Raw genomic sequence first — 17,021 nt, 5'->3', positions numbered from 1 at the left:
GGACACTAACCCCCCTAACTATTAAATGGGACAAATCACCCCCCTAACTATGGAATACCGGGCAACTTACCCCCTCCAACCCCTCAAAACCGGATTTAGCTGTTTTGAGAGCTGTTTGGTCCACGTGGACAGTGGTTTTGAGAGCATAGCTACTCGCGCTCTGAGCCGCCGCTCTGCCCGTCCTGCGTCACCACTATGCTCGCCGTTGCGCCTCTGCTCTACCCGTCCTGCGCCGCTGCTGCGTCGCATTCCAGTCGATCTTGCCGAGCTCAGAGAGGTTGCATCCACCGCGGCCGTCCCCGATTCAGTGAGATTGGAGCTCCTCCCCGATTCGTTCCGGATTGAAGAGGAATCAGAGAGGGTGGAGATCCTCCCGACTCGAGCAGATGCGTGTTCACCGTCGCTCTGATCTCGATTGATCAGATCAGCAGAGAGGGTGGAGCTTCGGGCGATCGCTGCTCCGTGGTGTTGTCCAGTGGGCTTCAGCGATTGGAGGAAGCTTTTACTGAAGCTTCAGCGATCGATGCAAGGTTCCAGATTGACAAACAAAGCACATCGCTTTTAGCTCTCATTTGCTGAAACAAAAATGGACGTAGTAGCCTAGCTAACTGATTTCCCTAAGCTGATTCGATGCTCGCATCATCTCTATTAGACGTAGTAGCCCAGCTAACACTCACACGGCAGCCTACATGTACTGAAGAAATATCAAAACAAAAGCCCAGCCTTTTCTGTCCATCCGTCCTCGAGTCCATGCTCCACACAAAGAGGGAAATGGCTAGCTCCTTTGGGTGAAAAATTGAACAAACCTGCACTGATTCGGGAATCGACCTCGAGTCTTCAATTAGAGATGCCGATCATCGGACTGGACCTTGCTGACAAGGTATTAACTTGTCAATGCCTACGTATTGTAGACTACGGTTTCGTTGGAAGTAGAGGGCAAGTAGATCTCGAAGGTTTCAGCCGAAAAGTACTTGATGATTAAGAAACTAGGGTTATGTTGACAATGAATTCGATCCTCTCTTTGTCCCTTGACTCCCCCTTATATAGGAGGCGGAGCCGAGGGATTCGTAATACACAAGTTACAGAGTCCGGGAGGGTTTCTAACATGTCCCAGTAAAATTACAAGTCTCTATATTTCCTAATACAACTCTAACTTTCCTTAATATTAACTGGGCTTCCGAACTTCATATTCTTCGACTTGTGGGCCTTCGATAAACCCCGGGTACCATCTTCGGCGAGGCCCATTGGAGATGCCTATGTCGGTAGCCCCGAGATTTTGCTTCAATCGAAGAATCGGGGAAAATCTCCAACTTTATAATCGTCAAGTAACTTTTTCAAGCCACCACATATCTTTAGATAAATAATTATATATTGTACAGGGATAATGGTAGTTGGGGATAGTTCATCCGACGGATCGGGTACTAGTTAAGCTGCTCTATTGGCAATCCGCAAAAAGCTACTTCAAGATCACGTCCCTGGACATGATCTCGGGATACTGGTGTTAACTCGACAGGTGCCGCTTAAGGTCTTACCATCTGTCGAGTCCCAGTCATATTTTATCGGGTACCTAACACGTCCATTAGGATTTTTCTTCGTATCTGTTGATACGGAAAAAAGTAGCAAACCGACGTCAGAGACGGTGTCACGCCGCTCAGAACGGATCTGGGGTCTTACCTTCGCAAAGTTTTGTGGCATTCAGAGATTTTTCGCGACTTTAAGGGCTCTGAGAATATATTGTCGAGTGCCTTTTCGGCTGTTGGAATAGCACATTTTATTGAGTCAACGGATGACTTATCTTGTCCTCCCGATGGGAGTATATGATGAGTTATTTGTATAACTCGAAATATACGCATTATACTTTTCCAATTTCATCGGGCACGCGAACAACGTTCCCGATGGGAGTAGCCCCCGAGGCTACAGCCAAGGACTTGTACTTGGTTGTAGGCTCAACATTTTAACGTCTGATGTCGCTATATTGTCATATCTTTTGGAGTTTCTATTTCTATGACCAGCGCTCCCGATGGGAGTAGCCCCGAGGCTATGAACAAATGCTTGCATTTGATCATAGGCTCTAGCCATTTCTATTTTGTCATACTCGAAATCTCCTTCTTTCAAAAGTAGCCCCTGTCGCCAATTTCATTAATCTTCTCAGCCGAGATTTTCTCTTGGCAAGGTGACATCATTACTGACGATAGCCACGACCACTGCTCTCCCTGTCTTGCGGGCCCACGACCCTCATCAATTTGACACGTCGTGCAAGTGGGGGACACACGTCCTCCGCTTTTCCGGCGCACGCACTGTAGCGCCTGTTCCGTTCCTTCACAGTCAAAATACCCTTTTACCCCTTAGCCACGTGTACAGCATCCATCTCAAAATTATTCCATCCAACGGTGCACCGATTCGCCAACTCCCTATATAAGGTCTTCTTCTTCCTCCGTTCATCCTTTCGCCTGCGCCGCTCCTCTGCTCTCCTCTCCAAAAAATCCCCTATTGCGCTCAATACTTCCTGAGCTCAGCCACATTCGCACTTCACGCCTACGCCATTGTTGATGCCACCACGCGCACGGCTCACCAGGCACAGCACTCCTGAGTCAAAGATGGCGGCGGAAGATTTGGAGTGGGAGAGATCCAAGATTTCCAATCAAGATCTCAACCTGATGAAGAAGCTCGGGTTGATGAAGAAGAAGGACGTGTTACGCTTCCCAGCCGAGGAAAGCTATCCTTCGCCTCCTATCGAGTATCGGAGTCGGTTTCGTTGACCATCTTATTCGCGGTCTTTCTACCCCCATTCACGATTTCCTCCGCGGTCTTCTCTTTGTTTACGGGTTGCAGCTGCATCAGCTGACTCCCAATTCCATTCTCCATGTCTCCATTTTCATTACTATCTGCGAGTGCTTCCTCGGAGTCCCTCCTAATTGGGCTCTGTGGAAGCATATCTTCTGCCTCCGCCGCAACGCCTCCCACAACATCACCTACAACATAGGCGGTGTTGTTATTTGCGGCGGAGGAGTATTTTGACGTCAAATTCCCCGACTCCGTCCAAGGGTGGCGCAAAAGATGGCTTTATGTGCACGAAGAAAGCTCCGACTCGGTGGAACACAACATAGCTCCTTTTGATGGAAGTGCCAAAATTCTTCGTCGCCGATCCTGGGACGCAGAAGCTACCGAAGAGGAAAAAACGGCGACAGAAGCACTGATGTCCCGTATCCACGAGCTTCAAAACACCCGTGGCAAAGAATTGTCGGGTATCCAGATCACAACCTATTTCCTTAGGATTAGAGTGCAGCTATTACAAGCTCGGAAAAATCCCCTTTGGATGTATGCTGGCGAAGAAGATGTTGACCGGCTCTCCAAAGACCTTTTACGTAAAGGACTTGGAGAAGCTTATCCGAAGAATCTCCTCGTTGAGCAAGAAAGATGCCATTCCATCCACCTGTCGCGTGGAGCCTTATAGCGGCACCAACCCCCTTCCCAAGGTAAATTATCATTCTGTCGAATTTTTACTTTTTATCGACTATCATTTTTGATGGCATCCCTTGTGTAATCTTGTCGTCATATCTTGCCCATGTAGAAACACCAAGTCCTAGCTTCTCTTCCCCCTCTTCCTGAAGGCGGGGAAGTCGAAGAACGGACCGTCGTCGCCGACGAACCCCAGGGCACTTCTCGCCCTGAGAGCGAAGTTGCTGGTTCTCATAAATCTGCGGCTTCCTCTGAAAAAGAAGTTGAATCTGAGGCTTCTGAATCCACGCACTCCCTTCCCTCTGCTGTTTCTCCAAGGAACAAGCGGAAAAGAGATGATGCCGCAGATTCAGGCACCTCAAAGACTAACAAGTCCCCTCTCGAGGAGACTTTACCCGAGGAGGAGGATAGACCTTTCAACCCTTACAAGGATGCCCTTGTCAGCTTGTAAGTTCCTATCTACTTGTTCCTTTGCACTCGATAATTTTGCCTGTCTTTGTTTCTTATATTTTCCTTGATGTATAGTGGTGATGAAGAGGAAAATCCTCCTATTGACGTGACTTCTCGAACGAGCACGTCTCGTACTCTAGTTATCTCCGAGACTCGCTCTGAAGCAGACGAAACCTCGGCTCCTCAACAGGATATAGGACACCCTAGTCCTATTGTGAGCCCCCGTGCTTCATCGCCAAAAAGAGCAAGAACTGATCAAGGAAAAGAGCAAAGTCTCATGACCGACAGCTCGGTGACTCCTCGTATGAATGATGTAAGTACCTTTCTTGCTATCTTTTTGCTGTCGAATGTTTCCAACTTTTTTGTTGTCGCAATTCTTCAACCTCTCTTTTTTATGCCGTGCTATTTTTCAGCCTTCGATGAAGGAATTTGTGCGCCTTGGTACCCAATTTATCGGGTACCGCGACCTTGCCAATGAACTGAAAGGTATTCTTTACTTGCTGCATTTCATCGAGTAAATTTGCCTCTTCTATTTTGCTCTAACTTATGTCACCCTTTATTTTGCTAGAATCCCTTTCCAAGGCAATCAAGCGTGCTGATGACCTTGCCCGCAAGCTTGAACAAAGTGAAAAAGCTCGCGAGAAGGCTGAATCTGATGCTGCTGCTGTTATCACCAGAATTTAACCAAGTCTGGAGATGGGCCGTGATTAAATGGGCTTAGAGGATATGCACGGAAAATATTCCCGAACCGGCCTTGTACAAGAAGTTTGGGCAAGATTGCCCGTGTATCACGTAAATTATAGTAGGATACGTGTCGGTTAGAATTAAGAGATAGAGTCTAGCCCGTACACGGGTTAGTTTATTCCCGCATTAGAAAGTCTACAGGCTATAAATATGTACCTAGGGTTATTGAGAAAGGAGGACGAACACGTTCACAACAAATCAATCTAGGCGCATCGCCACCCCTTGTTTCGAGGGTTTCTCCCGGATAAGCAACGTGCTGCCTAGATCGCATCTTGCGATCTAGGCAGTATCAGTTTATTCGTTATTGGTGTTGCTCGTGCTGAAGCCTTTTTGATGGCGGGCAACACCCTTATCTTAGGTGTTTTGGGGTTGATCGCAACGCTTTCACGATGCACTTGTTTAGTTACGCTACCCCTCGATATCTAGCTGCCCTTGCACCTATTTTAGGTGTAGGGGCAGCATCTTGCTTGTTCTTTATTTAGTAGATCTAATCCGTTATAGTCGCTCCTTGTTCCTCAAGGATTTGGTTTGATATCTGTATGGTTAGGCCTTATAAACGGGTTGAACGATCCGGTAGTGCATAAGGTGTGGTTTATTAAGCTCTAGAGGGATTGTTCCGGGGATCAACTTCACGTTGGTTTTTAGGCCTCTTTAGGGCTGGTTTTCCATTATCTTGCGTATCTGTTAGGCTCAACTACGCATAGGATGTTCCGATTATACGGTGAAAACCCTAGACTATCGTAGATTAGTTTAGCTTGATATTGATAAAGCATGATCCCCATGTCCTTATAAATCTAACATGAACCATGGGGCAATCGGCTCTTTGAGCCGATCCACTAAACAATCTAAGAGCCGATTGGGGCTCGTATTTAATGTTTACGTGTTTGCCATGCAGAAAACTAGTCGAAGCGATCCATCACCTTCCTGACCAGGTATAGGTCAGGTGGCACGCCCTCGTAAGCACCAGGACGCGTGTACCAGAAGGCTTTGCGGGCCGTCGCCTGAGGGACCAGGGTCAGCCGCAATCCTGGGAGCGTCCCGGCTCTACTGTGTTGCCCGTCGCTGCTCGCCGGTGGGTTTCTGACCGCAACACATTCTGGCACGCCCGGTGGGACACTCTGCAGCAACCACTACGTCGACATCTGCAGCAACCATGTCAAAAGCCGCGGATGAGGTGGTGGGCGAACCAGTCACGTACGCAGATCTGCCGGAAGAACACAAGAAGAAGTACGATGAGATGAAAGCCATCTTAGAAGCCGATCTCATCGGCTCTTTCACGAAGACCCGTTCACATGGCATCAGATGGAAAGAGTTCTCCCCTGAAGGTGCCCTCGATGAAGTAGACCTCTCTACCTCTTCAGAGGAACGCACCAGAGCTCTACGCCAGGAGATTAATTACATGGTAGCTCATTCCCTACACCGCCATTCTGAGAGCTTGGTGAACGCTTTTGAGCGCGTTGCGGTCCGAGTGGTGCAAGAGATCATGAAGCATCAGTACTCCCCGTCCGGACCTACCACGGGAACTCACCGGGGAGAGATACCACTCCAGATTAGACCGCCGCTGCCATTCGCGCTCGCGGCACCGGAACCGCCGGGTTCACCGGCGTACGTTGTCTACAAGGTTGGAGGCGATCCTAGCGATTGCCAATTCCTATATGAGCCGCCCAAGGAGATCCCACATGGATACGTGTGCACATACGTGCCGGACCGCAATGCCTTGGCGCGCACAAGCCGGATCGCACCAACGGGGATCTCCGGAGTAGATGTCGACAAACAAGCATGGCTAGCTAAATATGCTACTGGAACGAGTCATGAAGGTTCGGTCCCTACAGCTAATACCATGGAGCGAGATCAGCACTATCTTGAGAGACCGGTTCGGCATCTTGCCGAAGAGGAAAGCAATCGGCTATTCCAAGCCGTACCCGACGAGTACGATCCGATCCCGCTGCCACCCAAATATCGGCTCCCTGAATTCTCAAAATTCAATGGAGCAGAAGGAGCTAGCTCGATGAGAGCACGTAAGCCGATATTTGGCACAGCTGGGCTTGATTTCAGTATCAGACCCTTTACATGTGAGCTTTTTCGCGCAATCTCTTACGGGATCAGCCTTTGGATGGTACACCTCGTTGCCACCAAACTCAGTCCGCACATGGAAGCAGCTAGAAGAGCAGTTTCACGTGCAATATCACTCAGAAGCTACCGAGGCTGGCATTGCCGATCTAACACAGGTGCGGCAGAAGCGGGGAGAAACAGTATCTGAATACATCCAACGTTTCAGGACTATCAGGAACCGATGTTATTCGGTTCGTTTATCTGAGAAGGAAGCGATCGATCTGGCAGTACTGGGTCTCGCGACGCCGATCAAGGACCTGACTTCTCAAGCAGAGTACAGTTCATTGTCGCACATGGTGCAGAAACTCACATCATATGAGCAGCGACACCCTGAATTGTACCAAGACAAGTTCAAGCGTCCGATAGGCCTGGTTGAGATGGAAGAAACTGAAGATCCTGCACCAGACCTAGAAGTAGCTGTAGCTGAATGGGCTCGGGGGGAAAACCCCGTGTCCTGCAAATGGGTGAAACAACCAGGGCCTCCAAAAGGGTTTGACTTCGATTTAAGCAAAACTGAGCAGATTTTTGATTTGCTGCTTGAAGGAGAAACAGCTGAAGTTACCCGAAGGCCACAAAATCCCTACGTCACAAGAGATGAACGGTAGGCCATACTCGCAAATGGCATCACACGTTCACCCACGCCACCAAAGGCCGCAAAGTATTGCGCGCACAGATTCAAATGGCGATAGAATCAGGCCGATTAATCTTCGGACAATTTGCCATGAAAGTAGACACACATCCGTTTCCTGGCGTCAACATGGTGGATCTCAGTCACTCCATAAGAGGCAAGCCAGGTTTCTCTTTTGATGTCAACATGGCGGGGCTTGTGAACCGCCATGGCAAGGATAAAGCAGAAAGCAGTCACTCCCGTGGCAAGTATAAAGAGGAGGCCGATCCACGCGACCGGCCCCAATATGATGACAGACGATACTTGATCGAGGAAGAAGTGAGAAGCGTGCGGTATCAACGACCACTCTCCGCGCATCTCCTTAATAAGTATGAGCAGCAGTATGACCGACGTCGGCGCTATGACGTAGATGATGAGAGATATCGTCGGTCTGATGCAGATGACAGGAAACACCGTCGATATGATAGAGACAACGACGGGTATGAGCGTCACGCTAGAGGGAGGTCAAGAGAGCAAGAAGACATGGATAGGCATTGGAACTGTCCTTTCTTTAAACGCTGCTAGGACTCAGGAATGAGCCGATTACCTACAATCGAGAACTGCCCAGAGTGTAGACAGCAGAGGAAGGGAACAAATGAAGTTTCAGTGTTCAAGCGTCTAGGGCCTCTCCCACCTCAGAACAAACGAGCTGAGTCATCTCAAGATGAAGACTTTGAGGAGTCAGATGAAGAAGAAGATAGGTACCACCGGCCAAGGTGGTGCCCTGATGGACTCAGCCATTCTCAGAAGCGTAGGGTGCAGCGGCTACGAAACCTGGAGGAAGCCGAGGCGCAGTACCTGTACACGTTGAGGAAGGCACGGCCCGATCTGGCCGTGAAAATTCAGCAAACGATTGGAGACAGAGACGCGCCCGCCAAAGAAAGTGTGGCGCCCCAAACAGACAAAAGAAGATGCAGAGGCATCGGCTGATACAAACATGGTGTTCATACTCCCGTCAGAGTTTTGTGCTCCAAACGACGAGGAAGTATCGGTGGCTCAATTCGACTGCGGTCCACGGCCAGTGATCTTTGAGAAGCCACGAGACAGGAGCTACAGGCATTTGAAAGCTCTATACCTAAAAGGTTATATCAATGGGCAGCCTGTCGGCAGGATGTTGGTTGACACGGGAGCGGCAGTCAACATAATGCCGTATTCCATGCTATGACGTTTGGGACGCTCCAACGATGATCTGATCAAGACCAACGTCACATTAAGCGATTTCAGCGGCCAAGCATCATAAGCAAAAGGGGTTCTGAATGTAGATCTGACCGTAGGCCAAAAAACCATCCCTACCTCGTTCTTCATCGTCGACAGCAAAAGCACCTACGCTGTCCTGCTAGGAAGGGATTGGATTCACGCTAACTGTTGCATTCCATCCACAATGCACCAATGCATCATACAGTGGGATGGAGATGAAGTGGAGGTCGTTCAGGCAGATGACTCAATCAGGATCTCACTGGCTGCTATGAATATTTGGGATGCAGACGACCAAGAGCCGCTCTCTGGAATCAGTTTGGACGGCTGTGAGCGCATCGAAGCTTCAAAAAACGGAGTGAGGCTGGTCTTATCCACCGGCCTGACAGAGTAGCAAGATCCAAGGCACTAGACGTACGTGGCAAGGCCGATCCCCGCGATCGGCCCCAAAAAATGAAAAGCAAAAATCTTAGCTCAAGCATGTCACGTAGCCATAGTGGGAAACCAATAAGTTGTAAACCCTCATTGAGCATTGCAATGAAAAAGGAGGCCGATTCTAGCAATCGGCCAAAATTATCCTCACCACGCAGTTTCCCTGTGTTCAGCATTGATCTAGCAGGCGATGGAAAGCTGGGGTATGGGTTTACATCAGCTGATGAGCTGGAAGAGATTGAAATTGGTCCTGGGTAAGCCACGACCAACATTTATCAGCAAAAAGTTGGATCCGCATCTGAGGGGCCTGATGATAGCCTTGTTGAAAGAGTACCCGGATTGTTTTGCATGGGATTATACAGAGATGCCTGGGTTAGACAGGAGCATCATCGAGCATCGGCTCCCTCTGAAGAAAGGAGTTCGGCCGTTCCAGCAGCGGGCACGACAGATGAAGGCCGAAATCTTGGTGGAAGTCAAGAAAGAGATCCAGAAGATGTTGGACGCCGGGTTCATCAGGCCATGCAGGTACGCTGAATGGATTTCCAATATCGTACATGTGGAGAAAAAGGACGGCCGATGGCGCGTCGCCATAGATTTTCGGAACCTCAACAGTGCCACTCCAAAGGATGAATATCCAATGCCAGTAGCAGAGACATTGATCAATGCAGCTGCTGGTCATAAAATTTTAAGTTTCATGGATGGCAATGCCGGCTACAACCAAATTTTTATGGCTCTAGAAGATATTCACAAGACTGCATTCAGAGGGCCAGGCTCAGTGGGCTTGTTTGAATATGTAGTCATGACGTTTAGACTGAAGAATGCCGGCGCAACATACCAAAGAGCCATGAATTACATCTTTCATGATTTAATCGGCAAATTGGTGGAAATTTACATCGATGACGTGGTGGTCAAGTCTGTTTCGATGGACGGACACTTGGAGGATTTGCGACACGTCCTGGACCGAACTAGGAAGTTCGGACTAAGAATGAATCCAAAGAAGTGTGCCTTTGGTGTGACGGCCGGTCGGTCCTCGGGTTTCTTGGTTCATGAACGCGGAATTGAGATCGGCCTGAAAAGTCAAGAGGCAGTGCGAACGATGAAGCCACCCACCACGAAGAAGGAGCTCCAATGTCTCATCGGCAAAATTAATTTCGTCAGAAGGTTTATCTCCAACTTGTCAGGACGAATCGAGTCGTTCATGGGATTGGTCAAAATCAAGTCTGATGAGGAGTTTCGCTGGGGGGCAGAGCAACAACGAGCATTTGACGATATTAAGGAGTACCTAACGAAGCCACCTGTGTTGGTTCCGCTATAGCAAGACATGCCATTCTACATTTACTTGTCAGTAGCTGACACCTCCATCGCATCAGTGGTGGTGCAGGTTTATGATGGTCTGGAAAAAGTGGTTTTCTACCTCAGCAGAAGGATGTTGGATGCAGAAACGAGGTACCCTGAAATTGAGAAGTTGTGTCTCTGTCTATTTTTCACCTGCACCAAGATTCAGCACATCTTGCTGTCAGCAGAAATCATCGTCATATGCAAATCGGATGTCATCAAGCACATGCTGTCGGCTCCTGTGTTGAAGGGCCGACTCGGCAAGTGGATGTTTGCATTATCAGAATTTGATATCCGGTATCAACCTGCGAAAGCAGTTAAGGGACAAGCGTTGGCCAATCTTATTGCGGAACGAATAAACACGGACGTGGCAGCACTATCTGTGCGTGCATGGGCCATGTTCTTCGATGGATCGGTCTGTGAGGATGGTTGCGGCATCGGCGTGCTACTCGTGTCGCCTCGGGGGGCAACATTTTCCTTCTCCATCAGGATATCTACCCCTTGCACCAACAATGTTGCTGAGTATGAGGCGATATGCAAGGGAATGGAGTTGCTATTGGACGCTGGGGAAGAAGCAGTTGAGATCTTTGGAGACTCCAAATTGGTGATTTCTCAACTCACGGAGGAGTACAAGTGTGAGAGTGAGTCGCTCTTCCCATTATGGATGCAATGCCGTGAGCTGATGGCACAGTTCAGGTATATAAACTTCAATTGGATCCCAAGGTCGCAAAATACCGAGGCGAACGATCTCGCACATACAGCGTCAGGATACAAGGACGTAGCAGATGGAGCCGATGTCCAGATACATTTCATGGAGCCAGATGATTGGAGAGCCGATATCTTCAATTACTTGAAGGATCCGACACGGGGGGCACCTAAACGGATAAGATATAAGGCCATGAAATATGTCCTTATAGGAGATGACATGTTCTATAGGACCTTGGAAGGGTTACTTCTCAAATGTTTGGGAACAGCCAAGGCGAATCGGCTCTTACACGAGGTACATGAAGGCGCCTGTGGGACTCATCAATCGGCTCATAAGATGAAGTGGTTAATCAGGCGATCAGGGTTTTATTGGCCCACCATGATTGAGGACTGTTTCAATTACTATAAAGGGTGTCAAGCATGTCAGAAGTTTGGGAGCATTCAGATGGTACCCGCATCAGCAATGAACCCCATCATCAAGCCTTGGCCATTTCGAGGATGGGGCATGGACATGATCGGCAAAATCCATCCTGCGTCCAGCAAAGGCCACGAGTGGATCTTGGCCATTACAGATTATTTTACTAAATGGGTGGAGGCCGTCCCTATGAAGTCTGTGGCATCAAAGGACGTTATCAGTTTCGTGAAAGAACATGTCATTCACAGATTTGGGATTCCTCAGACCATCACGACCGATGGAGGTTCGGTTTTCGTTTCTAAAGAATTCAGAGAGTTCTGTGACGACATGGGAATTAAGCTGATCTGATCGTCTCCATACTATGCTCAAGCAAATGGGCAGGCTGAAGCATCCAACAAAAGCCTTATCAAGCTGATCAAGAGAAAGATTGACGAGTACCCTAGACGTTGGCACGAGGTTTTATCAGAGGCTTTATGGGCTTACCGCATGTCATGTCATGGGGCGGTAAAGACCTCGCCGTACCATCTGGTCTATGGACAAGAAGCCGTGTTACCCTGGGAGATCACGGCTGGGTCGAGACGTGTCACGTTTCAGAATGACCTGACGACTGAAGAGTATGCAGCCCTGATGAGTGATAGCATTGAGGATCTCACGGAACTTAGACTTTGGTCACTTGAGAAAATTAAGGAGAACAAGGCCAAGGTGGCTCGTGCATATAATAAGAAGGTGAAGCCAAAGGAGTTCCATGTTGGTGATCTGGTATGGGAGGCTGTATTGCCGTTGGGGACTAAGGACAAGGCATATGGTAAATGGTCTCCAAATTGGCATGGCCCGTACAAAGTCGATCAAGTTTTAAAGGGGAATGCATACATGCTTGAGCAATTGGATGGTGTGAAGTTCCCAGTAGCCGTCAATGGCCAGCATCTCAAGAAGTACTTCCCAAGCATGTGGGATGATGGGCAGTGAGATACTGGGGCCGATTTTTAAATCGGCCAGTAAAAAAAAATTTAGCCGATGCACGGTCATCGACTTAAGAATAAAACAGCCGATGCACGGACATCGACTTGAGAACAAAACAGCCGATGTACAGCCATCGACTTTAGAGTTGCAAAATGTTGTGGTCAGATATCAAGTTACAGTCTGAATTCGAGGAGTGTTTGCTTGGATATCTGTCTGATTTAGGATTTGAGCTCGGCCTTATGGGCGTTTGAGGGTGAAAGGCCGATACGTTGCTATCGGTTCTTGGTGCGTTGACTTGTTTTGGCAGTCGGAAGATTTGAAATCGAACAAATGGAGAATCACATTGGAAGAACGATTTTCATTGATTCGAAGAGGAATTTTTTACAAGAAAGAGCCGATGGCTCTCAAAAGATCATCTGATGCCTAATGCACTACTACTACTAGCCTTATACTACTCCCTAATCTAAGGGCCGTCGCTGCCCTCGTCGTCGCTGTCGTAGCTGCCGTCGGCGCTGCTACCGGCGGGCTCCTCGTCGCTGCTGATGAAGCCGCCGGCAGGGGCTTCATCCTCCTCGTCGTCGTCGTCGTCGTCATCCGACCAGGCCCAGCCTCGGAAGCGCTTGGCCGGTGGGTATCCCTCGGAGGAAGAGTCTTCCTCCTCCGACTCCTCCGCCTCTTCTTCCTCCTCGTTGGAGGAGAGGACCGCCTCCCATGGGAAGAGGTCGTCGTCGCTCGCCGGTACCAGCTCCCCGTCGACAAGGAACTGGAGGTCCTCCTCCCTGTCGATGAGGGGTTCGTCGTCTTCCGATTCAATGGAGAAATCCCAGTCCCGCGCGTCCCAATACTCTGGGGCGCGGGCCTCGTAGATGGCCATCAGATTGACCTCCTGCTCTAGTTCACTCGAGGAGGAGGATTGGGAGGAGAGAGCCGATGAAGCGGAGGAGGAAGAGGAAGACATGGCTACAGAGGAAGGGGGTTTTTCGGCCGATGGCTAGTACGGAGCAAGAGGATGAAGAAGCGAACTGCTCGATGCGGTTAAATAAAGGGGGATATAGTGGAGATTTAATGCTTGAGCAGTTTTCAAGGTTGCGGTGCCAAGACTGTCAATCGTGCAGAAGTTGAGAAGACAGGGTATCATGACGAAGGATACTGCGACGGTTCTGCTCTGCTACGACATGACCCTTCGAAGGAAAAACAGAGTGGTTTTGAAATTATCATTACCAAAACCAGGGGGGCATGTGTTATCACCAGAATTTAACCAAGTCTGGAGATGGGCCGTGATTAAATGGGCTTAGAGGATATGCACGGAAAATATTCCCGAACCGGCCTTGTACAAGAAGTTTGGGCAAGATTGCCCGTGTATCTGTAAATTATAGTAGGATACGTGTCGGTTAGAATTAAGAGATAGAGTCTAGCCCGTACACGGGTTAGTTTATTCCCGCATTAGAAAGTCTACAGACTATAAATATGTACCTAGGGTTATTGAGAAAGGAGGACGAACACGTTCACAACAAATCAATCTAGGCGCATCGCCACCCCTTGTTTCGAGGGTTTCTCCCGGGTAAGCAACATGCTGCCTAGATCGCATCTTGCGATCTAGGCAGTATCAGTTTATTCGTTATTGGTGTTGCTCGTGCTGAAGCCTTTTTGATGGCGGGCAACACCCTTATCTTAGGTGTTTTGGGGTTGATCGCAACGCTTTCACGATGCACTTATTTAGTTACGCTACCCCTCGATATCTAGCTACCCTTACACCTATTTTAGGTGTAGGGGCGTGATACGTCCAAAACGTATCTACTTTCCCGAACACTTTTGCTATTGTTTTGCCTCTAATTTGTGTATTTTGGATGCAACTAACGCGGACTAACGCTGTTTTCAGCGAAGCTGTTCCGGTGTCTCGTTTTTGTGCAGAAATCCAACTTTCGGGAAAAACCTCGGGATTTTGACGAAAGGGCCTATTTTCCCGGAATAATGACGGAGCCGGAAGGACAATTGAAGTGGAGGCCCGAGGGCCCCACACCACGAGGCGGCGTGGCCCGGGGGGCCCGCGCGGCCATGTGGTGTGGCCCCCTCGGCCGGCCTCCGACGCCCCCTTCGGACTACTTATTCGCCTCGACCTAAAAACGCACGGAGAGAAGTCGAAGTCGCCGGAAACCCTCCGGAACACCGCCACATCGCGAAACTCCGTCGCGGGAGCCGAAGTCTCCGTTACGGCACTCCGCCGGGACGGGGAATTGGAGGAGATCATCACCGCCATCACCGCCAACGCCTCTCCATCAACCAGCAATGTTTCCCCATCCATGTGTGAGTAATTCCCCCGCTGTAGGCCGAAGGGGATGGTAGGGATTGGATGAGATTGGTCATGTAATAGCATAAGATTGTTAGGGCATAGGGCCTAGTGTCCGTAGATGGTACTTTTATGATATTGTTGCAACTTGTTATGCTTAATGCTTGTCACTAGGGCCCGAGTGCCATGATCTCAGATCTGAACATGTTATTATTTCATCATGATATTCATTGTTTATGGTCTTACCTGCAAGTTGTATACACATGTCGCTGTCCGGAACCAATGGCCCCGAAGTGACGAAATTGGGACAACCGGAGGGAATGGTAGCGATGTGAGGATCACATGTGTTCACGGAGTGTTAATGCTTTGCTCCGGTACTCTATTAAAAGGAGTACCTTAATATCCAGTAGTTTCCCTTGAGGCCCGGCTGCCACGGGCTGGTAGGACAAAAGATGTTGTGCAAGTTTCTCATTGCGAGCACGTACGACTATAATTGGAACACATGCCTATTGATTGATTAGTACTTGGACACCGTTTTATTATTATCTGCAAATGCCCTGCTATGATTGTTACATGAGTTTCTCTCATCCATGCAACGCCCGTCATCCGTCCCCGTGCCTACAGTATTTTAATCCCGCTGTTTACTAAAATCACTACTGCTGTCTTTGTTACTCTGCTGCTGTTATTTCACTACTGCTACTGCTATAAAACCGTTACTACTGATAAACTCTTGCGAGCAAGTCTGTTTCCAGGTGCAGCTGAATTGACAACTCCGCTGTTAAGGCTTTCAAGTGTTCTTTGTCTCCCCTTGTGTCGAATCAATAAATTGGGTAATACTTCCCTCGAAGACTGTTGCGATCCCCTATACTTGTGGGTCATCAAGACTATTTTCTGGCGCCGTTGCCGGGGAGCATAGTGATACGTCTCCAACGTATCGATAATTTCTTGTGTTCCATGCCACATTATTGATGTTATCTACATGTTTTATGCACACTTTATGTCATATTCGTGCATTTTGTGGAACTAACCTATTAACAAGATGCCGAAAGGCCAGTTGCTGTTTTCTAGCTGTTTTTGGTTCCGGAAAGGCTGTTCGGGCAATATTCTCGGAATTGGACGAAATCAACGCCAAACCTCCTATTTTTCCCGGAAGGCTCCAGAACACCGAAGAAGAGTCGGAGAGGGGCCAGGGGGGCCCCACACCATAGGGCCGCGCGGGCTGGCCTCTGGCCGCGCCGGCCTATGGTGAGGCCACCCTGTCGACCCTCCTGCGCCGCCTCTTCGCCTATATAACCCCTTTCGACCTAAAAACACGATACCAATTGACGAAACCCACGAAAACCTTCCAGAGCCGCCGCCATCGCGAAGCCAAGATCTGGGGGACAGGATCTCTGTTCCGGCACCCTGCCGGAGCGGGGAAGTGCCCCCGGAAGGCTTCTCCATCGACACCGCTGCCATCTCCACCGCCATCTTCATCACCGCTGCTGCTCCCATGAGGAGGGAGTAGTTCTCCATCGAGGCTCGGGGCTGTACCGGTAGCTATGTGGTTCATCTCTCTTCCATGTACTTCAATACAATGATCTCATTGAGATTCATATGAGTTTGTATCACAATTCATCTATGTGCTACTCTAGTGATGTTATTAAAGTAGTTCTATTCCTCCTGCACGTGTGTAAAGGTGACTAGTGTGTGCACCGTGTGGTTCTTGTCGTAGGCTATGATCATGATCTCTTGTAGATTGTGGAGTTAATTATCATTATGATGGTATTGATGTGATCTATTCCTCCTACATATGCATGAAGGTTACGGTGTGCATGCTATGCTAGTACTTGGTTTAGTCGTGTTGATCTATCTTACACTAAAGGTTACTAAAATATGAGCATTATTGTGGAGCTTGTTAACTCCGGCATTGAGGGTTCGTGTAATCCTACGCAATGTGTTCATCATCCAACAAAAGTGTAGAGTATGCATTTATCTCGTTCGTTATGTGATCAATGTTGAGAGTGTCCACTAGTGAAAGTGTAATCCCTAGGCCTTGTTCCTAAATACTGCTGAGTTACTACTCGCTTGTTTACTTGTTTTACTCGTGTTACTACTGCTGCAATATTACCACCATCAACTACACGCCGGCAAGCACTTTTCCGGCACCGTTACTACTGCTCATACTTATTTATACCACACTGTATTTCACTATCTCTTCGCCGAACTAGTGCACCTATTAGGTGTGTTGGGGACACAAGAGACTTCTTGCTTTGTGGTTG

Source organism: Lolium rigidum, chromosome 6 (assembly GCF_022539505.1).
Source record: "Lolium rigidum isolate FL_2022 chromosome 6, APGP_CSIRO_Lrig_0.1, whole genome shotgun sequence".
Taxonomy (NCBI): domain Eukaryota; kingdom Viridiplantae; phylum Streptophyta; class Magnoliopsida; order Poales; family Poaceae; genus Lolium; species Lolium rigidum.
Note: the sequence above shows the minus strand (reverse complement) of the source record.